Here is a 24,860-nt window from a genome sequence, read left to right as displayed (position 1 = left end):
ACACACTGCTCAATTCACTCCTGGGCTGAACAGAAGACGAGTAATGATCTCGTCACCACACTGCTGCATCCTCAGAGGCCAAGATGTTGCTTTGTGTTTGAGGAAGTCTTTGATGTACTTTGTAATCTTCACAATAATCCAAAAAAGGTAGGGAAGGAAAGATGAACACTCTCACAAGATGCTCACTGCTCAAACACAGGTTGATCTTGCGGGGAATCAAGGCAAGGCAAGGCAAGGCAGCTTTATTTGTATAGCACTTTTCATACACAAGGCAGACTCAAAGTGCTTCACAGCACAACATGTCATGAATTCAAATGCATTACAGGAAGACAAAGAGAATAAAAACATAGACAATAATCAAAACAGTGCGGACGTTAAAAGTGCGAAGATTTAGCAGAAAGCTAAGGTGAACATAAAAGTTTTCAGTCTAGTTTTAAAAGTGGTCAGAGTGGGTGAAAGTCTCAGATCTTCAGGAAGTTTATTCCAGCTGTTTGTTGCATAATGACTGAAAGATGCTTTCCCTTGATTTGAGTTTACTCTGCGAACCACTAACAGATTGGTCTCATCAACTTGCCTTCTAACCAGAGAGCAATGTGCAGCCTCTTCAACACATGCACTACAAACCTGCAATGAACTGTCTAAATGGAGAAAGGACGGGATTTGGGAACTTCTGTATCTAAGGACCCACCCTCTAATGGTCAGTTAAATTCAAGAACGGCAAGAGGCTTAGTTGCTTGTGGCCATGTCCTGCCTGCTGAATGCACCAACATCACCCCTCGCCGAAAAACCAAACAATATTCTTAGTCAGTGAGCACGCATCTTACACAGACTATCTCCTGTTGTGTGCTACCATGTGTGAATGAGACACTCCACCCTATGTCCAGACTTGATTCTTGTCCAGGGTTCATAGTACATGGAATCAGCTCTGCCAACTGATGGCTTGATTGCTGGAAGTCATATGTGTCGATCCAGAGGAAATCACTCGGTCCAGCCGACACCGCATCACACTAGTTTTTACCAAACTCATAGTAAAGCATTGTGGAGAATGAGGGCATTGATCCCTCTACCTCTCACATGCAAAGCGAGCGCTCTACCATTTGAGCTAATTCCCCGATGTGTACTGTGTAGCCCCGCCTCTTTGGACGCTTCTCCTCTCCCCCCATTCCGCACTTTTCACACCTGGGTCCGACACTTACTGCTAGAAGGCAAGGAGAAGAGGACGAGGTGGCCGAGTGGTTAAGGCGATGGACTGCTAATCCATTGTGCTCTGCACGCATGGGTCTGAATCCCATCCTCGTCGTATAGCTGCTCACTTTGCCCCGCAATGTAACTGGCTCATTGGAAGATCAGTTTCCGCAACATACTGATGCACTGAAAAATGCATTAACTTCACCCTAAACACACTGCTCAATTCACTCCTGGGCTGAACAGAAGACGAGTAATGATCTCGTCACCACACTGCTGCATCCTCAGAGGCCAAGATATTGCATTGTGTTTGAGGAAGTCTTTGATGTACTTTGTAATCTTCACAATAATCCAAAAAAGGTAGGGAAGGAAAGATGAACACGCTCACTGTTCAAACACAGGTTGATCTTGCGGGAAATCAACTTGCCTTCTAACCAGAGAGCAATGTGCAGCCTCTTCAACACATGCACTACAAACCTGCAATGAACTGTCTAAATGGAGAAAGGACGGGATTTTGGAACTTCTGTATCAAAGGACCCACCCTCTAATGGTCAGTTAAATTCAAGGAACGGCAAGAGGCTTAGTTGCTTGTGGCCATGTCCTGCCTGCTGAATGCACCAACATCACCCCTCGCTGAAAAACCAAACAATATTCTTAGTCAGTGAGCACGCATCTGACACAGACTATCTCCTGTTGTGTGCTACCATGTGTGAAAGAGACACTCCACCCTATGTCCAGACTTGATTCTTGTCCAGGGTTCATAGTACATGGAATCAGCTCTGCCAACTGATGGCTTGATTGCTGGAAGTCATATGTGTCGAACCAGAGGAAATCACTCAGTCCATCCGACACCGCATCACACTAGTTTTTACTGAACTCATAGTAAAGCATTGTGGAGAATGAGGGCGTTGATCCCTCTACCTCTCACATGCAAAGCGAGCGCTCTACCATTTGAGCTAATTCCCCGATGTGTACTGTGTAGCCCCGCCCCTTTCGACGCTTCTCCTCTCCCCCCATTCCGCACTTTTCACACCTGGGTCCGACACTTACTGTTAGAAGGCAAGGAGAAGAGGACGAGGTGGCCGAGTGGTTAAGGTGATGGACTGCTAATCCATTGTGCTCTGCACGCATGGGTCTTAATCCCATCCTCGTCGTATAGCTGCTCACTTTGCCTCGCAATGTAACTGGCTCATTGGAAGATCAGTTTCCGCAACATACTGATGCACTGAAAAATGCATTAACTTCACCCTGCTCAATTCACTCCTGGGCTGAACAGCAGACGAGTAATGCTCTCGTCACCACACTGCTGCATCCTCAGAGGCCACGATGTTGCTTTGTGTTTGAGGAAGTCTTTGATGTACTTTGTAATCTTCACTATAATCCAAAAAAGGTAGGGAAGGAAAGATGAACACGCTCACTGTTCAAACACAGGTTGATCTTGCGGGAAATCAACTTGCCTTCTAACCAGAGAGCAATGTGCAGCCTCTTCAACACATGCACTACAAACCTGCAATGAACTGTCTAAATGGAGAAAGGACGGGATTTGGGAACTTCTGTATCTAAGGACCCACCCTCTAATGGTCAGTTAAATTCAAGGAACGGCAAGAGGCTTAGTTGCTTGTGGCCATGTCCTGCCTGCTGAATGCACCAACATCACCCCTCGCTGAAAAACCAAACAATATTCTTAGTCAGTGAGCACGCATCTGACACAGACTATCTCCTGTTGTGTGCTACCATGTGTGAAAGAGACACTCCACCCTATGTCCAGACTTGATTCTTGTCCAGGGTTCATAGTACATGGAATCAGCTCTGCCAACTGATGGCTTGATTGCTGGAAGTCATATGTGTCGAACCAGAGGAAATCACTCAGTCCATCCGACACCGCATCACACTAGTTTTTACTGAACTCATAGTAAAGCATTGTGGAGAATGAGGGCGTTGATCCCTCTACCTCTCACATGCAAAGCGAGCGCTCTACCATTTGAGCTAATTCCCCGATGTGTACTGTGTAGCCCCGCCCCTTTCGACGCTTCTCCTCTCCCCCATTCCGCACTTTTCACACCTGGGTCCGACACTTACTGTTAGAAGGCAAGGAGAAGAGGACGAGGTGGCCGAGTGGTTAAGGTGATGGACTGCTAATCCATTGTGCTCTGCACGCATGGGTCTTAATCCCATCCTCGTCGTATAGCTGCTCACTTTGCCTCGCAATGTAACTGGCTCATTGGAAGATCAGTTTCCGCAACATACTGATGCACTGAAAAATGCATTAACTTCACCCTGCTCAATTCACTCCTGGGCTGAACAGCAGACGAGTAATGCTCTCGTCACCACACTGCTGCATCCTCAGAGGCCACGATGTTGCTTTGTGTTTGAGGAAGTCTTTGATGTACTTTGTAATCTTCACTATAATCCAAAAAAGGTAGGGAAGGAAAGATGAACACGCTCACTGCTCAAACACAGGTTGATCTTGCGGGGAATCAACTTGCCTTCTGACCAGAGAGCAATGTGCAGCCTCTTCAACACATGCACTACAAACCTGCAATGAACTGTCTAAATGGAGAAAGGACGGGATTTGGGAACTTCTGTATCTAAGGACCCACCCTCTAATGGTCAGTTAAATTCAAGGAACGGCAAGAGGCTTAGTTGCTTGTGGCCATGTCCTGCCTGCTGAATGCACCAACATCACCCCTCGCTGAAACACCAAACAATATTCTTAGTCAGTGAGCACGCATCTGACACAGACTATCTCCTGTTGTGTGCTACCATGTGTGAAAGAGACACTCCACCCTATGTCCAGACTTGATTCTTGTCCAGGGTTCATAGTACATGGAATCAGCTCTGCCAACTGATGGCTTGATTGCTGGAAGTCATATGTGTCGATCCAGAGGAAATCACTCGGTCCATGCGACACTGCATCACACTAGTTTTTACCAAACTCATAGTAAAGCATTGTGGAGAATGAGGGCGTTGATCCCTCTACCTCTCACATGCTAAGCGAGCGCTCTACCATTTGAGCTAATTCCCCGATGCGTACTGTTTAGCCCCTTTCGACGCTTCTCCTCTCCCCCCATTCTGCAGTTTTCGCACCTGGGTCTGACACTTACTGTTAGAAAGCAAGGAGAAGAGGACGAGGTGGCCGAGTGGTTAAGGCGATGGACTGCTAATCCATTGTGCTCTGCACGCATTCCGAATCCCATCCTCGTCGTATAGCTGCTTACTTTGCCCCGCAATGTAATTGGCTCATTGGAATATCAGTTTCCGCAACATACTGATGCACTGAAAAATGCATTAACTTCACCCTAAACACACTGCTCAATTCCCTCCTGGGCTGAACAGCAGACGAGTAATGATCTCGTCACCACACTGCTGCATCCTCAGAGGCCACAATGTTGCTTTGTGTTTGAGGAAGTCTTTGATGTACTTTGTAATCTTCACAATAATCCAAAAAAGGGAGGGAAGGAAAGATGAACACTCTCACAAGATGCTCACTGCTCAAACACAGGTTGATCTTGCGGGGAATCAACTTGCCTTCTAACCAGAGAGCAATGTGCAGCCTCTTCAACACATGCACTACAAACCTGCAATGAACTGTCTAAATGGAGAAAGGACGGGATTTGGGAACTTCTGTATCTAAGGACCCACCCTCTAATGGTCAGTTAAATTCAAGAACGGCAAGAGGCTTAGTTGCTTGTGGCCATGTCCTGCCTGCTGAATGCACCAACATCACCCCTCGCCGAAAAACCAAACAATATTCTTAGTCAGTGAGCACGCATCTGACACAGACTATCTCCTGTTGTGTGCTACCATGTGTGAAAGAGACACTCCACCCTATGTCCAGACTTGATTCTTGTCCAGGGTTCATAGTACATGGAATCAGCTCTGCCAACTGATGGCTTGATTGCTGGAAGTCATATGTGTCGATCCAGAGGAAATCACTCGGTCCAGCCGACACCGCATCACACTAGTTTTTACCGAACTCATAGTAAAGCATTGTGGAGAATGAGGGCATTGATCCCTCTACCTCTCACATGCAAAGCGAGCGCTCTACCATTTGAGCTAATTCCCCGATGTGTACTGTGTAGCCCCGCCTCTTTGGACGCTTCTCCTCCCCCCCCATTCCGCACTTTTCACACCTGGGTCCGACACTTACTGCTAGAAGGCAAGGAGAAGAGGACGAGGTGGCCGAGTGGTTAAGGCGATGGACTGCTAATCCATTGTGCTCTGCACGCATGGGTCTGAATCCCATCCTCGTCGTATAGCTGCTCACTTTGCCCCGCAATGTAACTGGCTCATTGGAAGATCAGTTTCCGCAACATACTGATGCACTGAAAAATGCATTAACTTCACCCTAAACACACTGCTCAATTCACTCCTGGGCTGAACAGAAGACGAGTAATGATCTCGTCACCACACTGCTGCATCCTCAGAGGCCACGATGTTGCTTTGTGTTTGAGGAAGTCTTTGATGTACTTTGTAATCTTCACAATAATCCAAAAAAGGTAGGGAAGGAAAGATGAACACGCTCACTGTTCAAACACAGGTTGATCTTGCGGGAAATCAACTTGCCTTCTAACCAGAGAGCAATGTGCAGCCTCTTCAACACATGCACTACAAACCTGCAATGAACTGTCTAAATGGAGAAAGGATGGGATTTTGGAACTTCTGTATCAAAGGACCCACCCTCTAATGGTCAGTTAAATTCAAGGAACGGCAAGAGGCTTAGTTGCTTGTGGCCATGTCCTGCCTGCTGAATGCACCAACATCACCCCTCGCTGAAAAACCAAACAATATTCTTAGTCAGTGAGCACGCATCTGACACAGACTATCTCCTGTTGTGTGCTACCATGTGTGAAAGAGACACTCCACCCTATGTCCAGACTTGATTCTTGTCCAGGGTTGATACTACATGGAATCAACTCTGCCAACTGATGGCTTGAATGCTGGAAGTCATATGTGTCAATCCAGAGGAAATCACTCGGTCCATCCGACACCCCATTACACTAGTTTTTACCGAACTCATAGCAAAGCATTGTGGAGAATGAGGGCGTTGATCGCTCTACCTCTCACATGCAAAGCGAGCGCTCTACCATTTGAGCTAATTCCCCGACGTGTACTGTGTAGCCCCGCCCCTTTTGACACTTCTCCTCTCCCCCCATTCCGCACTTTTCGCACCTGGGTCCGACACTTACTGTTAGAAAGCAAGGAGAAGAGGACGAGGTGGCCGTGTGGTTAAGGTGATGGACTGCTAATCCATTGTGCTCTGCACGCATGGGTCTGAATCCCATCCTCGTCGTATAGCTGCTCACTTTGCCCCGCAATGTAACTGGCTCATTGGAAGATCAGTTTCCGCAACATACTGATGCACTGAAAAATGCATTAACTTCACCCTAAACACACTGCTCAATTCACTCCTGGGCTGAACAGAAGACGAGTAATGATCTCGTCACCACACTGCTGCATCCTCAGAGGCCAAGATGTTGCTTTGTGTTTGAGGAAGTCTTTGATGTACTTTGTAATCTTCACAATAATCCAAAAAAGGTAGGGAAGGAAAGATGAACACTCTCACAAGATGCTCACTGCTCAAACACAGGTTGATCTTGCGGGGAATCAAGGCAAGGCAAGGCAAGGCAGCTTTATTTGTATAGCACTTTTCATACACAAGGCAGACTCAAAGTGCTTCACAGCACAACATGTCATGAATTCAAATGCATTACAGGAAGACAAAGAGAATAAAAACATAGACAATAATCAAAACAGTGCGGACGTTAAAAGTGCGAAGATTTAGCAGAAAGCTAAGGTGAACATAAAAGTTTTCAGTCTAGTTTTAAAAGTGGTCAGAGTGGGTGAAAGTCTCAGATCTTCAGGAAGTTTATTCCAGCTGTTTGTTGCATAATGACTGAAAGATGCTTTCCCTTGATTTGAGTTTACTCTGCGAACCACTAACAGATTGGTCTCATCAACTTGCCTTCTAACCAGAGAGCAATGTGCAGCCTCTTCAACACATGCACTACAAACCTGCAATGAACTGTCTAAATGGAGAAAGGACGGGATTTGGGAACTTCTGTATCTAAGGACCCACCCTCTAATGGTCAGTTAAATTCAAGAACGGCAAGAGGCTTAGTTGCTTGTGGCCATGTCCTGCCTGCTGAATGCACCAACATCACCCCTCGCCGAAAAACCAAACAATATTCTTAGTCAGTGAGCACGCATCTTACACAGACTATCTCCTGTTGTGTGCTACCATGTGTGAATGAGACACTCCACCCTATGTCCAGACTTGATTCTTGTCCAGGGTTCATAGTACATGGAATCAGCTCTGCCAACTGATGGCTTGATTGCTGGAAGTCATATGTGTCGATCCAGAGGAAATCACTCGGTCCAGCCGACACCGCATCACACTAGTTTTTACCAAACTCATAGTAAAGCATTGTGGAGAATGAGGGCATTGATCCCTCTACCTCTCACATGCAAAGCGAGCGCTCTACCATTTGAGCTAATTCCCCGATGTGTACTGTGTAGCCCCGCCTCTTTGGACGCTTCTCCTCTCCCCCCATTCCGCACTTTTCACACCTGGGTCCGACACTTACTGCTAGAAGGCAAGGAGAAGAGGACGAGGTGGCCGAGTGGTTAAGGCGATGGACTGCTAATCCATTGTGCTCTGCACGCATGGGTCTGAATCCCATCCTCGTCGTATAGCTGCTCACTTTGCCCCGCAATGTAACTGGCTCATTGGAAGATCAGTTTCCGCAACATACTGATGCACTGAAAAATGCATTAACTTCACCCTAAACACACTGCTCAATTCACTCCTGGGCTGAACAGAAGACGAGTAATGATCTCGTCACCACACTGCTGCATCCTCAGAGGCCAAGATATTGCTTTGTGTTTGAGGAAGTCTTTGATGTACTTTGTAATCTTCACAATAATCCAAAAAAGGTAGGGAAGGAAAGATGAACACGCTCACTGTTCAAACACAGGTTGATCTTGCGGGAAATCAACTTGCCTTCTAACCAGAGAGCAATGTGCAGCCTCTTCAACACATGCACTACAAACCTGCAATGAACTGTCTAAATGGAGAAAGGACGGGATTTTGGAACTTCTGTATCAAAGGACCCACCCTCTAATGGTCAGTTAAATTCAAGGAACGGCAAGAGGCTTAGTTGCTTGTGGCCATGTCCTGCCTGCTGAATGCACCAACATCACCCCTCGCTGAAAAACCAAACAATATTCTTAGTCAGTGAGCACGCATCTGACACAGACTATCTCCTGTTGTGTGCTACCATGTGTGAAAGAGACACTCCACCCTATGTCCAGACTTGATTCTTGTCCAGGGTTCATAGTACATGGAATCAGCTCTGCCAACTGATGGCTTGATTGCTGGAAGTCATATGTGTCGAACCAGAGGAAATCACTCAGTCCATCCGACACCGCATCACACTAGTTTTTACTGAACTCATAGTAAAGCATTGTGGAGAATGAGGGCGTTGATCCCTCTACCTCTCACATGCAAAGCGAGCGCTCTACCATTTGAGCTAATTCCCCGATGTGTACTGTGTAGCCCCGCCCCTTTCGACGCTTCTCCTCTCCCCCCATTCCGCACTTTTCACACCTGGGTCCGACACTTACTGTTAGAAGGCAAGGAGAAGAGGACGAGGTGGCCGAGTGGTTAAGGTGATGGACTGCTAATCCATTGTGCTCTGCACGCATGGGTCTTAATCCCATCCTCGTCGTATAGCTGCTCACTTTGCCTCGCAATGTAACTGGCTCATTGGAAGATCAGTTTCCGCAACATACTGATGCACTGAAAAATGCATTAACTTCACCCTGCTCAATTCACTCCTGGGCTGAACAGCAGACGAGTAATGCTCTCGTCACCACACTGCTGCATCCTCAGAGGCCACGATGTTGCTTTGTGTTTGAGGAAGTCTTTGATGTACTTTGTAATCTTCACTATAATCCAAAAAAGGTAGGGAAGGAAAGATGAACACGCTCACTGTTCAAACACAGGTTGATCTTGCGGGAAATCAACTTGCCTTCTAACCAGAGAGCAATGTGCAGCCTCTTCAACACATGCACTACAAACCTGCAATGAACTGTCTAAATGGAGAAAGGACGGGATTTGGGAACTTCTGTATCTAAGGACCCACCCTCTAATGGTCAGTTAAATTCAAGGAACGGCAAGAGGCTTAGTTGCTTGTGGCCATGTCCTGCCTGCTGAATGCACCAACATCACCCCTCGCTGAAAAACCAAACAATATTCTTAGTCAGTGAGCACGCATCTGACACAGACTATCTCCTGTTGTGTGCTACCATGTGTGAAAGAGACACTCCACCCTATGTCCAGACTTGATTCTTGTCCAGGGTTCATAGTACATGGAATCAGCTCTGCCAACTGATGGCTTGATTGCTGGAAGTCATATGTGTCGAACCAGAGGAAATCACTCAGTCCATCCGACACCGCATCACACTAGTTTTTACTGAACTCATAGTAAAGCATTGTGGAGAATGAGGGCGTTGATCCCTCTACCTCTCACATGCAAAGCGAGCGCTCTACCATTTGAGCTAATTCCCCGATGTGTACTGTGTAGCCCCGCCCCTTTCGACGCTTCTCCTCTCCCCCATTCCGCACTTTTCACACCTGGGTCCGACACTTACTGTTAGAAGGCAAGGAGAAGAGGACGAGGTGGCCGAGTGGTTAAGGTGATGGACTGCTAATCCATTGTGCTCTGCACGCATGGGTCTTAATCCCATCCTCGTCGTATAGCTGCTCACTTTGCCTCGCAATGTAACTGGCTCATTGGAAGATCAGTTTCCGCAACATACTGATGCACTGAAAAATGCATTAACTTCACCCTGCTCAATTCACTCCTGGGCTGAACAGCAGACGAGTAATGCTCTCGTCACCACACTGCTGCATCCTCAGAGGCCACGATGTTGCTTTGTGTTTGAGGAAGTCTTTGATGTACTTTGTAATCTTCACTATAATCCAAAAAAGGTAGGGAAGGAAAGATGAACACGCTCACTGCTCAAACACAGGTTGATCTTGCGGGGAATCAACTTGCCTTCTGACCAGAGAGCAATGTGCAGCCTCTTCAACACATGCACTACAAACCTGCAATGAACTGTCTAAATGGAGAAAGGACGGGATTTGGGAACTTCTGTATCTAAGGACCCACCCTCTAATGGTCAGTTAAATTCAAGGAACGGCAAGAGGCTTAGTTGCTTGTGGCCATGTCCTGCCTGCTGAATGCACCAACATCACCCCTCGCTGAAACACCAAACAATATTCTTAGTCAGTGAGCACGCATCTGACACAGACTATCTCCTGTTGTGTGCTACCATGTGTGAAAGAGACACTCCACCCTATGTCCAGACTTGATTCTTGTCCAGGGTTCATAGTACATGGAATCAGCTCTGCCAACTGATGGCTTGATTGCTGGAAGTCATATGTGTCGATCCAGAGGAAATCACTCGGTCCATGCGACACTGCATCACACTAGTTTTTACCAAACTCATAGTAAAGCATTGTGGAGAATGAGGGCGTTGATCCCTCTACCTCTCACATGCTAAGCGAGCGCTCTACCATTTGAGCTAATTCCCCGATGCGTACTGTTTAGCCCCTTTCGACGCTTCTCCTCTCCCCCCATTCTGCAGTTTTCGCACCTGGGTCTGACACTTACTGTTAGAAAGCAAGGAGAAGAGGACGAGGTGGCCGAGTGGTTAAGGCGATGGACTGCTAATCCATTGTGCTCTGCACGCATTCCGAATCCCATCCTCGTCGTATAGCTGCTTACTTTGCCCCGCAATGTAATTGGCTCATTGGAATATCAGTTTCCGCAACATACTGATGCACTGAAAAATGCATTAACTTCACCCTAAACACACTGCTCAATTCCCTCCTGGGCTGAACAGCAGACGAGTAATGATCTCGTCACCACACTGCTGCATCCTCAGAGGCCACAATGTTGCTTTGTGTTTGAGGAAGTCTTTGATGTACTTTGTAATCTTCACAATAATCCAAAAAAGGGAGGGAAGGAAAGATGAACACTCTCACAAGATGCTCACTGCTCAAACACAGGTTGATCTTGCGGGGAATCAACTTGCCTTCTAACCAGAGAGCAATGTGCAGCCTCTTCAACACATGCACTACAAACCTGCAATGAACTGTCTAAATGGAGAAAGGACGGGATTTGGGAACTTCTGTATCTAAGGACCCACCCTCTAATGGTCAGTTAAATTCAAGAACGGCAAGAGGCTTAGTTGCTTGTGGCCATGTCCTGCCTGCTGAATGCACCAACATCACCCCTCGCCGAAAAACCAAACAATATTCTTAGTCAGTGAGCACGCATCTGACACAGACTATCTCCTGTTGTGTGCTACCATGTGTGAAAGAGACACTCCACCCTATGTCCAGACTTGATTCTTGTCCAGGGTTCATAGTACATGGAATCAGCTCTGCCAACTGATGGCTTGATTGCTGGAAGTCATATGTGTCGATCCAGAGGAAATCACTCGGTCCAGCCGACACCGCATCACACTAGTTTTTACCGAACTCATAGTAAAGCATTGTGGAGAATGAGGGCATTGATCCCTCTACCTCTCACATGCAAAGCGAGCGCTCTACCATTTGAGCTAATTCCCCGATGTGTACTGTGTAGCCCCGCCTCTTTGGACGCTTCTCCTCCCCCCCCATTCCGCACTTTTCACACCTGGGTCCGACACTTACTGCTAGAAGGCAAGGAGAAGAGGACGAGGTGGCCGAGTGGTTAAGGCGATGGACTGCTAATCCATTGTGCTCTGCACGCATGGGTCTGAATCCCATCCTCGTCGTATAGCTGCTCACTTTGCCCCGCAATGTAACTGGCTCATTGGAAGATCAGTTTCCGCAACATACTGATGCACTGAAAAATGCATTAACTTCACCCTAAACACACTGCTCAATTCACTCCTGGGCTGAACAGAAGACGAGTAATGATCTCGTCACCACACTGCTGCATCCTCAGAGGCCAAGATGTTGCTTTGTGTTTGAGGAAGTCTTTGATGTACTTTGTAATCTTCACAATAATCCAAAAAAGGTAGGGAAGGAAAGATGAACACGCTCACTGTTCAAACACAGGTTGATCTTGCGGGAAATCAACTTGCCTTCTAACCAGAGAGCAATGTGCAGCCTCTTCAACACATGCACTACAAACCTGCAATGAACTGTCTAAATGGAGAAAGGATGGGATTTTGGAACTTCTGTATCAAAGGACCCACCCTCTAATGGTCAGTTAAATTCAAGGAACGGCAAGAGGCTTAGTTGCTTGTGGCCATGTCCTGCCTGCTGAATGCACCAACATCACCCCTCGCCGAAAAACCAAACAATATTCTTAGTCAGTGAGCACGCATCTGACACAAACTATCTCCTGTTGTGTGCTACCATGTGTGAAAGAGACACTCCACCCTATGTCCAGACTTGATTCTTGTCCAGGGTTCATACTACATGGAATCAACTCTGCCAACTGATGGCTTGAATGCTGGAAGTCATATGTGTCAATCCAGAGGAAATCACTCGGTCCATCCGACACCCCATTACACTAGTTTTTACCGAACTCATAGCAAAGCATTGTGGAGAATGAGGGCGTTGATCGCTCTACCTCTCACATGCAAAGCGAGCGCTCTACCATTTGAGCTAATTCCCCGACGTGTACTGTGTAGCCCCGCCCCTTTTGACACTTCTCCTCTCCCCCCATTCCGCACTTTTCGCACCTGGGTCCGACACTTACTGTTAGAAAGCAAGGAGAAGAGGACGAGGTGGCCGTGTGGTTAAGGCGATGGACTGCTAATCCATGGTGCTCTGCACGCATTGGTCCCGAATCCCATCCTCGTCGTATAGCTGCTTACTTTGCCCCGCAATGTAATTGGCTCATTGGAGTATCAGTTTCCGCAACATACTGATGCACTGAAAAATGCATTAACTTCACCCTAAACACACTGCTCAATTCCCTCCTGGGCTGAACAGCAGACGAGTAATGATCTCGTCACCACACTGCTGCATCCTCAGAGGCCACAATGTTGCTTTGTGTTTGAGGAAGTCTTTGATGTACTTTGTAATCTTCACAATAATCCAAAAAAGGTAGGGAAGGAAAGATGAACACTCTCACTGTTCAAACACAGGTTGATCTTGCGGGAAATCAACTTGCCTTCTAACCAGAGAGCAATGTGCAGCCTCTTCAACACATGCACTACAAACCTGCAATGAACTGTCTAAATGGAGAAAGGATGGGATTTTGGAACTTCTGTATCAAAGGACCCACCCTCTAATGGTCAGTTAAATTCAAGGAACGGCAAGAGGCTTAGTTGCTTGTGGCCATGTCCTGCCTGCTGAATGCACCAACATCACCCCTCGCCGAAAAACCAAACAATATTCTTAGTCAGTGAGCACGCATCTGACACAAACTATCTCCTGTTGTGTGCTACCATGTGTGAAAGAGACACTCCACCCTATGTCCAGACTTGATTCTTGTCCAGGGTTCATACTACATGGAATCAACTCTGCCAACTGATGGCTTGAATGCTGGAAGTCATATGTGTCAATCCAGAGGAAATCACTCGGTCCATCCGACACCCCATTACACTAGTTTTTACCGAACTCATAGCAAAGCATTGTGGAGAATGAGGGCGTTGATCGCTCTACCTCTCACATGCAAAGCGAGCGCTCTACCATTTGAGCTAATTCCCCGACGTGTACTGTGTAGCCCCGCCCCTTTTGACACTTCTCCTCTCCCCCCATTCCGCACTTTTCGCACCTGGGTCCGACACTTACTGTTAGAAAGCAAGGAGAAGAGGACGAGGTGGCCGTGTGGTTAAGGCGATGGACTGCTAATCCATGGTGCTCTGCACGCATTGGTCCCGAATCCCATCCTCGTCGTATAGCTGCTTACTTTGCCCCGCAATGTAATTGGCTCATTGGAGTATCAGTTTCCGCAACATACTGATGCACTGAAAAATGCATTAACTTCACCCTAAACACACTGCTCAATTCCCTCCTGGGCTGAACAGCAGACGAGTAATGATCTCGTCACCACACTGCTGCATCCTCAGAGGCCACAATGTTGCTTTGTGTTTGAGGAAGTCTTTGATGTACTTTGTAATCTTCACAATAATCCAAAAAAGGTAGGGAAGGAAAGATGAACACTCTCACAAGATGCTCACTGCTCAAACACAGGTTGATCTTGCAGGGAATCAACTTGCCTTCTAACCAGAGAGCAATGTGCAGCCTCTTCAACACATGCACTACAAACCTGCAATGAACTGTCTAAATGGAGAAAGGACGGGATTTGGGAACTTCTGCATCTAAGGACCCACCCTCTAATGGTCAGTTAAATTCAAGGAACGGCAAGAGGCTTAGTTGCTTGTGGCCATGTCCTGCCTGCTGAATGCACCAACATCACCCCTCGCCGAAAAACCAAACATTATTCTTAGTCAGTGAGCACGCATCTTACACAGACTATCTCCTGTTGTGTGCTACCATGTGTGAATGAGACACTCCACCCTATGTCCAGACTTGATTCTTGTCCAGGGTTCATAGTACATGGAATCAGCTCTGCCAACTGATGGCTTGATTGCTGGAAGTCATATGTGTCGATCCAGAGGAAATCACTCGGTCCAGCCGACACCGCATCACACTAGTTTTTACCGAACTCATAGTAAAGCAATGTGGAGAATGAGGGCATTGATCCCTCTACCTCTCACATGCAAAGCGAGCGCTCTACCATTTGAGCTAATTCCCCGATGTGTACTGTGTAGCCCCGCCTCTTTGGACGCTTCTCCTCTCCCCCCATTCCGCACTTTTCACACCTGGGTCCGACACTTACTGCTAGAAGGCAAGGAGAAGAGGACGAGGTGGCCGAGTGGTTAAGGCGATGGACTGCTAATCCATTGTGCTCTGCACGCATGGGTCTGAATCCCATCCTCGTCGTATAGCTGCTCACTTTGCCCCGCAATGTAACTGGCTCATTGGAAGATCAGTTTCCGCAACATACTGATGCACTGAAAAATGCATTAACTTCACCCTAATCACACTGCTCAATTCACTCCTGGGCTGAACAGAAGACGAGTAATGATCTCGTCACCACACTGCTGCATCCTCAGAGGCCAAGATGTTGCTTTGTGTTTGAGGAAGTCTTTGATGTACTTTGTAATCTTCACAATAATCCAAAAAAGGTAGGGAAGGAAAGATGAACACGCTCACTGTTCAAACACAGGTTGATCTTGCGGGAAATCAACTTGCCTTCTAACCAGAGAGCAATGTGCAGCCTCTTCAACACATGCACTACAAACCTGCAATGAACTGTCTAAATGGAGAAAGGACGGGATTTTGGAACTTCTGTATCAAAGGACCCACCCTCTAATGGTCAGTTAAATTCAAGGAACGGCAAGAGGCTTAGTTGCTTGTGGCCATGTCCTGCCTGCTGAATGCACCAACATCACCCCTCGCTGAAAAACCAAACAATATTCTTAGTCAGTGAGCACGCATCTGACACAGACTATCTCCTGTTGTGTGCTACCATGTGTGAAAGAGACACTCCACCCTATGTCCAGACTTGATTCTTGTCCAGGGTTCATACTACATGGAATCAACTCTGCCAACTGATGGCTTGAATGCTGGAAGTCATATGTGTCAATCCAGAGGAAATCACTCGGTCCATCCGACACCCCATTACACTAGTTTTTACCGAACTCATAGCAAAGCATTGTGGAGAATGAGGGCGTTGATCGCTCTACCTCTCACATGCAAAGCGAGCGCTCTACCATTTGAGCTAATTCCCCGACGTGTACTGTGTAGCCCCGCCCCTTTTGACACTTCTCCTCTCCCCCCATTCCGCACTTTTCGCACCTGGGTCCGACACTTACTGTTAGAAAGCAAGGAGAAGAGGACGAGGTGGCCGTGTGGTTAAGGTGATGGACTGCTAATCCATTGTGCTCTGCACGCATGGGTCTGAATCCCATCCTCGTCGTATAGCTGCTCACTTTGCCCCGCAATGTAACTGGCTCATTGGAAGATCAGTTTCCGCAACATACTGATGCACTGAAAAATGCATTAACTTCACCCTAAACACACTGCTCAATTCACTCCTGGGCTGAACAGAAGACGAGTAATGATCTCGTCACCACACTGCTGCATCCTCAGAGGCCAAGATGTTGCTTTGTGTTTGAGGAAGTCTTTGATGTACTTTGTAATCTTCACAATAATCCAAAAAAGGTAGGGAAGGAAAGATGAACACGCTCACTGTTCAAACACAGGTTGATCTTGCGGGAAATCAACTTGCCTTCTAACCAGAGAGCAATGTGCAGCCTCTTCAACACATGCACTACAAACCTGCAATGAACTGTCTAAATGGAGAAAGGACGGGATTTGGGAACTTCTGTATCTAAGGACCCACCCTCTAATGGTCAGTTAAATTCAAGGAACGGCAAGAGGCTTAGTTGCTTGTGGCCATGTCCTGCCTGCTGAATGCACCAACATCACCCCTCGCTGAAAAACCAAACAATATTCTTAGTCAGTGAGCACGCATCTGACACAGACTATCTCCTGTTGTGTGCTACCATGTGTGAAAGAGACACTCCACCCTATGTCCAGACTTGATTCTTGTCCAGGGTTCATAGTACATGGAATCAGCTCTGCCAACTGATGGCTTGATTGCTGGAAGTCATATGTGTCGAACCAGAGGAAATCACTCAGTCCATCCGACACCGCATCACACTAGTTTTTACTGAACTCATAGTAAAGCATTGTGGAGAATGAGGGCGTTGATCCCTCTACCTCTCACATGCAAAGCGAGCGCTCTACCATTTGAGCTAATTCCCCGATGTGTACTGTGTAGCCCCGCCCCTTTCGACGCTTCTCCTCTCCCCCCATTCCGCACTTTTCACACCTGGGTCCGACACTTACTGTTAGAAGGCAAGGAGAAGAGGACGAGGTGGCCGAGTGGTTAAGGTGATGGACTGCTAATCCATTGTGCTCTGCAAGCATGGGTCTTAATCCCATCCTCGTCGTATAGCTGCTCACTTTGCCTCGCAATGTAACTGGCTCATTGGAAGATCAGTTTCCGCAACATACTGATGCACTGAAAAATGCATTAACTTCACCCTGCTCAATTCACTCCTGGGCTGAACAGCAGACGAGTAATGCTCTCGTCACCACACTGCTGCATCCTCAGAGGCCACGATGTTGCTTTGTGTTTGAGGAAGTCTTTGATGTACTTTGTAATCTTCACTATAATCCAAAAAAGGTAGGGAAGGAAAGATGAACACGCTCACTGCTCAAACACAGGTTGATCTTGCGGGGAATCAACTTGCCTTCTGACCAGAGAGCAATGTGCAGCCTCTTCAACACATGCACTACAAACCTGCAATGAACTGTCTAAATGGAGAAAGGACGGGATTTGGGAACTTCTGTATCTAAGGACCCACCCTCTAATGGTCAGTTAAATTCAAGGAACGGCAAGAGGCTTAGTTGCTTGTGGCCATGTCCTGCCTGCTGAATGCACGAACATCACCCCTCGCTGAAACACCAAACAATATTCTTAGTCAGTGAGCACGCATCTGACACAGACTATCTCCTGTTGTGTGCTACCATGTGTGAAAGAGACACTCCACCCTATGTCCAGACTTGATTCTTGTCCAGGGTTCATAGTACATGGAATCAACTCTGCCAACTGATGGCTTGAATGCTGGAAGTCATATGTGTCAATCCAGAGGAAATCACTCGGTCCATCCGACACCCCATTACACTAGTTTTTACCGAACTCATAGCAAAGCATTGTGGAGAATGAGGGCGTTGATCGCTCTACCTCTCACATGCAAAGCGAGCGCTCTACCATTTGAGCTAATTCCCCGACGTGTACTGTGTAGCCCCGCCCCTTTTGACACTTCTCCTCTCCCCCCATTCCGCACTTTTCGCACCTGGGTCCGACACTTACTGTTAGAAAGCAAGGAGAAGAGGACGAGGTGGCCGTGTGGTTAAGGTGATGGACTGCTAATCCATTGTGCTCTGCACGCATGGGTCTGAATCCCATCCTCGTCGTATAGCTGCTCACTTTGCCCCGCAATGTAACTGGCTCATTGGAAGATCAGTTTCCGCAACATACTGATGCACTGAAAAATGCATTAACTTCACCCTAAACACACTGCTCAATTCACTCCTGGGCTGAACAGAAGACGAGTAATGATCTCGTCACCACACTGCTGCATCCTCAGAGGCCAAGATGTTGCTTTGTGTTTGAGGAAGTCTTTGATGTACTTTGTAATCTTCACAATAATCCAAAAAAGGTAGGGAAGGAAAGATGAACACTCTCACAAGATGCTCACTGCTCAAACACAGGTTGATCTTGCGGGGAATCAAGGCAAGGCAAGGCAAGGCAGCTTTATTTGTATAGCACTTTTCATACACAAGGCAGACTCAAAGTGCTTCACAGCACAACATGTCATGAATTCAAATGCATTACAGGAAGACAAAGAGAATAAAAACATAGACAATAATCAAAACAGTGCGGACGTTAAAAGTGCGAAGATTTAGCAGAAAGCTAAGGTGAACATAAAAGTTTTCAGTCTAGTTTTAAAAGTGGTCAGAGTGGGTGAAAGTCTCAGATCTTCAGGAAGTTTATTCCAGCTGTTTGTTGCATAATGACTGAAAGATGCTTTCCCTTGATTTGAGTTTACTCTGCGAACCACTAACAGATTGGTCTCATCAACTTGCCTTCTAACCAGAGAGCAATGTGCAGCCTCTTCAACACATGCACTACAAACCTGCAATGAACTGTCTAAATGGAGAAAGGACGGGATTTGGGAACTTCTGTATCTAAGGACCCACCCTCTAATGGTCAGTTAAATTCAAGAACGGCAAGAGGCTTAGTTGCTTGTGGCCATGTCCTGCCTGCTGAATGCACCAACATCACCCCTCGCCGAAAAACCAAACAATATTCTTAGTCAGTGAGCACGCATCTTACACAGACTATCTCCTGTTGTGTGCTACCATGTGTGAATGAGACACTCCACCCTATGTCCAGAGTTCATAGTACATGGAATCAGCTCTGCCAACTGATGGCTTGATTGCTGGAAGTCATATGTGTCGATCCAGAGGAAATCACTCGGTCCAGCCGACACCGCATCACACTAGTTTTTACCGAACTCATAGTAAAGCATTGTGGAGAATGAGGGCATTGATCCCTCTACCTCTCACATGCAAAGCGAGCGCTCTACCATTTGAGCTAATTCCCCGATGTGTACTGTGTAGCCCCGCCTCTTTGGACGCTTCACCTCTCCCCCCATTCCGCACTTTTCACACCTGGGTCCGACACTTACTGCTAGAAGGCAAGGAGAAGAGGACGAGGTGGCCGAGTGGTTAAGGCGATGGACTGCTAATCCATTGTGCTCTGCACGCATGGGTCTGAATCCCATCCTCGTCGTATAGCTGCTCACTTTGCCCCGCAATGTAACTGGCTCATTGGAAGATCAGTTTCCGCAACATACTGATGCACTGAAAAATGCATTAACTTCACCCTAAACACACTGCTCAATTCACTCCTGGGCTGAACAGAAGACGAGTAATGATCTCGTCACCACACTGCTGCATCCTCAGAGGCCAAGATATTGCTTTGTGTTTGAGGAAGTCTTTGATGTACTTTGTAATCTTCACAATAATCCAAAAAAGGTAGGGAAGGAAAGATGAACACGCTCACTGTTCAAACACAGGTTGATCTTGCGGGAAATCAACTTGCCTTCTAACCAGAGAGCAATGTGCAGCCTCTTCAACACATGCACTACAAACCTGCAATGAACTGTCTAAATGGAGAAAGGACGGGATTTTGGAACTTCTGTATCAAAGGACCCACCCTCTAATGGTCAGTTAAATTCAAGGAACGGCAAGAGGCTTAGTTGCTTGTGGCCATGTCCTGCCTGCTGAATGCACCAACATCACCCCTCGCTGAAAAACCAAACAATATTCTTAGTCAGTGAGCACGCATCTGACACAGACTATCTCCTGTTGTGTGCTACCATGTGTGAAAGAGACACTCCACCCTATGTCCAGACTTGATTCTTGTCCAGGGTTCATACTACATGGAATCAACTCTGCCAACTGATGGCTTGAATGCTGGAAGTCATATGTGTCAATCCAGAGGAAATCACTCGGTCCATCCGACACCCCATTACACTAGTTTTTACCGAACTCATAGCAAAGCATTGTGGAGAATGAGGGCGTTGATCGCTCTACCTCTCACATGCAAAGCGAGCGCTCTACCATTTGAGCTAATTCCCCGACGTGTACTGTGTAGCCCCGCCCCTTTTGACACTTCTCCTCTCCCCCCATTCCGCACTTTTCGCACCTGGGTCCGACACTTACTGTTAGAAAGCAAGGAGAAGAGGACGAGGTGGCCGTGTGGTTAAGGTGATGGACTGCTAATCCATTGTGCTCTGCACGCATGGGTCTGAATCCCATCCTCGTCGTATAGCTGCTCACTTTGCCCCGCAATGTAACTGGCTCATTGGAAGATCAGTTTCCGCAACATACTGATGCACTGAAAAATGCATTAACTTCACCCTAAACACACTGCTCAATTCACTCCTGGGCTGAACAGAAGACGAGTAATGATCTCGTCACCACACTGCTGCATCCTCAGAGGCCAAGATGTTGCTTTGTGTTTGAGGAAGTCTTTGATGTACTTTGTAATCTTCACAATAATCCAAAAAAGGTAGGGAAGGAAAGATGAACACTCTCACAAGATGCTCACTGCTCAAACACAGGTTGATCTTGCGGGGAATCAAGGCAAGGCAAGGCAAGGCAGCTTTATTTGTATAGCACTTTTCATACACAAGGCAGACTCAAAGTGCTTCACAGCACAACATGTCATGAATTCAAATGCATTACAGGAAGACAAAGAGAATAAAAACATAGACAATAATCAAAACAGTGCGGACGTTAAAAGTGCGAAGATTTAGCAGAAAGCTAAGGTGAACATAAAAGTTTTCAGTCTAGTTTTAAAAGTGGTCAGAGTGGGTGAAAGTCTCAGATCTTCAGGAAGTTTATTCCAGCTGTTTGTTGCATAATGACTGAAAGATGCTTTCCCTTGATTTGAGTTTACTCTGCGAACCACTAACAGATTGGTCTCATCAACTTGCCTTCTAACCAGAGAGCAATGTGCAGCCTCTTCAACACATGCACTACAAACCTGCAATGAACTGTCTAAATGGAGAAAGGACGGGATTTGGGAACTTCTGTATCTAAGGACCCACCCTCTAATGGTCAGTTAAATTCAAGAACGGCAAGAGGCTTAGTTGCTTGTGGCCATGTCCTGCCTGCTGAATGCACCAACATCACCCCTCGCCGAAAAACCAAACAATATTCTTAGTCAGTGAGCACGCATCTTACACAGACTATCTCCTGTTGTGTGCTACCATGTGTGAATGAGACACTCCACCCTATGTCCAGACTTGATTCTTGTCCAGGGTTCATAGTACATGGAATCAGCTCTGCCAACTGATGGCTTGATTGCTGGAAGTCATATGTGTCGATCCAGAGGAAATCACTCGGTCCAGCCGACACCGCATCACACTAGTTTTTACCAAACTCATAGTAAAGCATTGTGGAGAATGAGGGCATTGATCCCTCTACCTCTCACATGCAAAGCGAGCGCTCTACCATTTGAGCTAATTCCCCGATGTGTACTGTGTAGCCCCGCCTCTTTGGACGCTTCTCCTCTCCCCCCATTCCGCACTTTTCACACCTGGGTCCGACACTTACTGCTAGAAGGCAAGGAGAAGAGGACGAGGTGGCCGAGTGGTTAAGGCGATGGACTGCTAATCCATTGTGCTCTGCACGCATGGGTCTGAATCCCATCCTCGTCGTATAGCTGCTCACTTTGCCCCGCAATGTAACTGGCTCATTGGAAGATCAGTTTCCGCAACATACTGATGCACTGAAAAATGCATTAACTTCACCCTAAACACACTGCTCAATTCACTCCTGGGCTGAACAGAAGACGAGTAATGATCTCGTCACCACACTGCTGCATCCTCAGAGGCCAAGATATTGCTTTGTGTTTGAGGAAGTCTTTGATGTACTTTGTAATCTTCACAATAATCCAAAAAAGGTAGGGAAGGAAAGATGAACACGCTCACTGTTCAAACACAGGTTGATCTTGCGGGAAATCAACTTGCCTTCTAACCAGAGAGCAATGTGCAGCCTCTTCAACACATGCACTACAAACCTGCAATGAACTGTCTAAATGGAGAAAGGACGGGATTTTGGAACTTCTGTATCAAAGGACCCACCCTCTAATGGTCAGTTAAATTCAAGGAACGGCAAGAGGCTTAGTTGCTTGTGGCCATGTCCTGCCTGCTGAATGCACCAACATCACCCCTCGCTGAAAAACCAAACAATATTCTTAGTCAGTGAGCACGCATCTGACACAGACTATCTCCTGTTGTGTGCTACCATGTGTGAAAGAGACACTCCACCCTATGTCCAGACTTGATTCTTGTCCAGGGTTCATAGTACATGGAATCAGCTCTGCCAACTGATGGCTTGATTGCTGGAAGTCATATGTGTCGAACCAGAGGAAATCACTCAGTCCATCCGACACCGCATCACACTAGTTTTTACTGAACTCATAGTAAAGCATTGTGGAGAATGAGGGCGTTGATCCCTCTACCTCTCACATGCAAAGCGAGCGCTCTACCATTTGAGCTAATTCCCCGATGTGTACTGTGTAGCCCCGCCCCTTTCGACGCTTCTCCTCTCCCCCCATTCCGCACTTTTCACACCTGGGTCCGACACTTACTGTTAGAAGGCAAGGAGAAGAGGACGAGGTGGCCGAGTGGTTAAGGTGATGGACTGCTAATCCATTGTGCTCTGCACGCATGGGTCTTAATCCCATCCTCGTCGTATAGCTGCTCACTTTGCCTCGCAATGTAACTGGCTCATTGGAAGATCAGTTTCCGCAACATACTGATGCACTGAAAAATGCATTAACTTCACCCTGCTCAATTCACTCCTGGGCTGAACAGCAGACGAGTAATGCTCTCGTCACCACACTGCTGCATCCTCAGAGGCCACGATGTTGCTTTGTGTTTGAGGAAGTCTTTGATGTACTTTGTAATCTTCACTATAATCCAAAAAAGGTAGGGAAGGAAAGATGAACACGCTCACTGTTCAAACACAGGTTGATCTTGCGGGAAATCAACTTGCCTTCTAACCAGAGAGCAATGTGCAGCCTCTTCAACACATGCACTACAAACCTGCAATGAACTGTCTAAATGGAGAAAGGACGGGATTTGGGAACTTCTGTATCTAAGGACCCACCCTCTAATGGTCAGTTAAATTCAAGGAACGGCAAGAGGCTTAGTTGCTTGTGGCCATGTCCTGCCTGCTGAATGCACCAACATCACCCCTCGCTGAAAAACCAAACAATATTCTTAGTCAGTGAGCACGCATCTGACACAGACTATCTCCTGTTGTGTGCTACCATGTGTGAAAGAGACACTCCACCCTATGTCCAGACTTGATTCTTGTCCAGGGTTCATAGTACATGGAATCAGCTCTGCCAACTGATGGCTTGATTGCTGGAAGTCATATGTGTCGAACCAGAGGAAATCACTCAGTCCATCCGACACCGCATCACACTAGTTTTTACTGAACTCATAGTAAAGCATTGTGGAGAATGAGGGCGTTGATCCCTCTACCTCTCACATGCAAAGCGAGCGCTCTACCATTTGAGCTAATTCCCCGATGTGTACTGTGTAGCCCCGCCCCTTTCGACGCTTCTCCTCTCCCCCATTCCGCACTTTTCACACCTGGGTCCGACACTTACTGTTAGAAGGCAAGGAGAAGAGGACGAGGTGGCCGAGTGGTTAAGGTGATGGACTGCTAATCCATTGTGCTCTGCACGCATGGGTCTTAATCCCATCCTCGTCGTATAGCTGCTCACTTTGCCTCGCAATGTAACTGGCTCATTGGAAGATCAGTTTCCGCAACATACTGATGCACTGAAAAATGCATTAACTTCACCCTGCTCAATTCACTCCTGGGCTGAACAGCAGACGAGTAATGCTCTCGTCACCACACTGCTGCATCCTCAGAGGCCACGATGTTGCTTTGTGTTTGAGGAAGTCTTTGATGTACTTTGTAATCTTCACTATAATCCAAAAAAGGTAGGGAAGGAAAGATGAACACGCTCACTGCTCAAACACAGGTTGATCTTGCGGGGAATCAACTTGCCTTCTGACCAGAGAGCAATGTGCAGCCTCTTCAACACATGCACTACAAACCTGCAATGAACTGTCTAAATGGAGAAAGGACGGGATTTGGGAACTTCTGTATCTAAGGACCCACCCTCTAATGGTCAGTTAAATTCAAGGAACGGCAAGAGGCTTAGTTGCTTGTGGCCATGTCCTGCCTGCTGAATGCACCAACATCACCCCTCGCTGAAACACCAAACAATATTCTTAGTCAGTGAGCACGCATCTGACACAGACTATCTCCTGTTGTGTGCTACCATGTGTGAAAGAGACACTCCACCCTATGTCCAGACTTGATTCTTGTCCAGGGTTCATAGTACATGGAATCAGCTCTGCCAACTGATGGCTTGATTGCTGGAAGTCATATGTGTCGATCCAGAGGAAATCACTCGGTCCAT

The sequence above is a fragment of the Echiichthys vipera genome, assembly GCF_963691815.1.
Source record: "Echiichthys vipera genome assembly, chromosome: 20".
NCBI classification, from domain to species: domain Eukaryota; kingdom Metazoa; phylum Chordata; class Actinopteri; order Perciformes; family Trachinidae; genus Echiichthys; species Echiichthys vipera.
The sequence above is the reverse complement of the archived record's forward strand: the minus strand, read 5'-3'. Positions refer to the sequence as shown.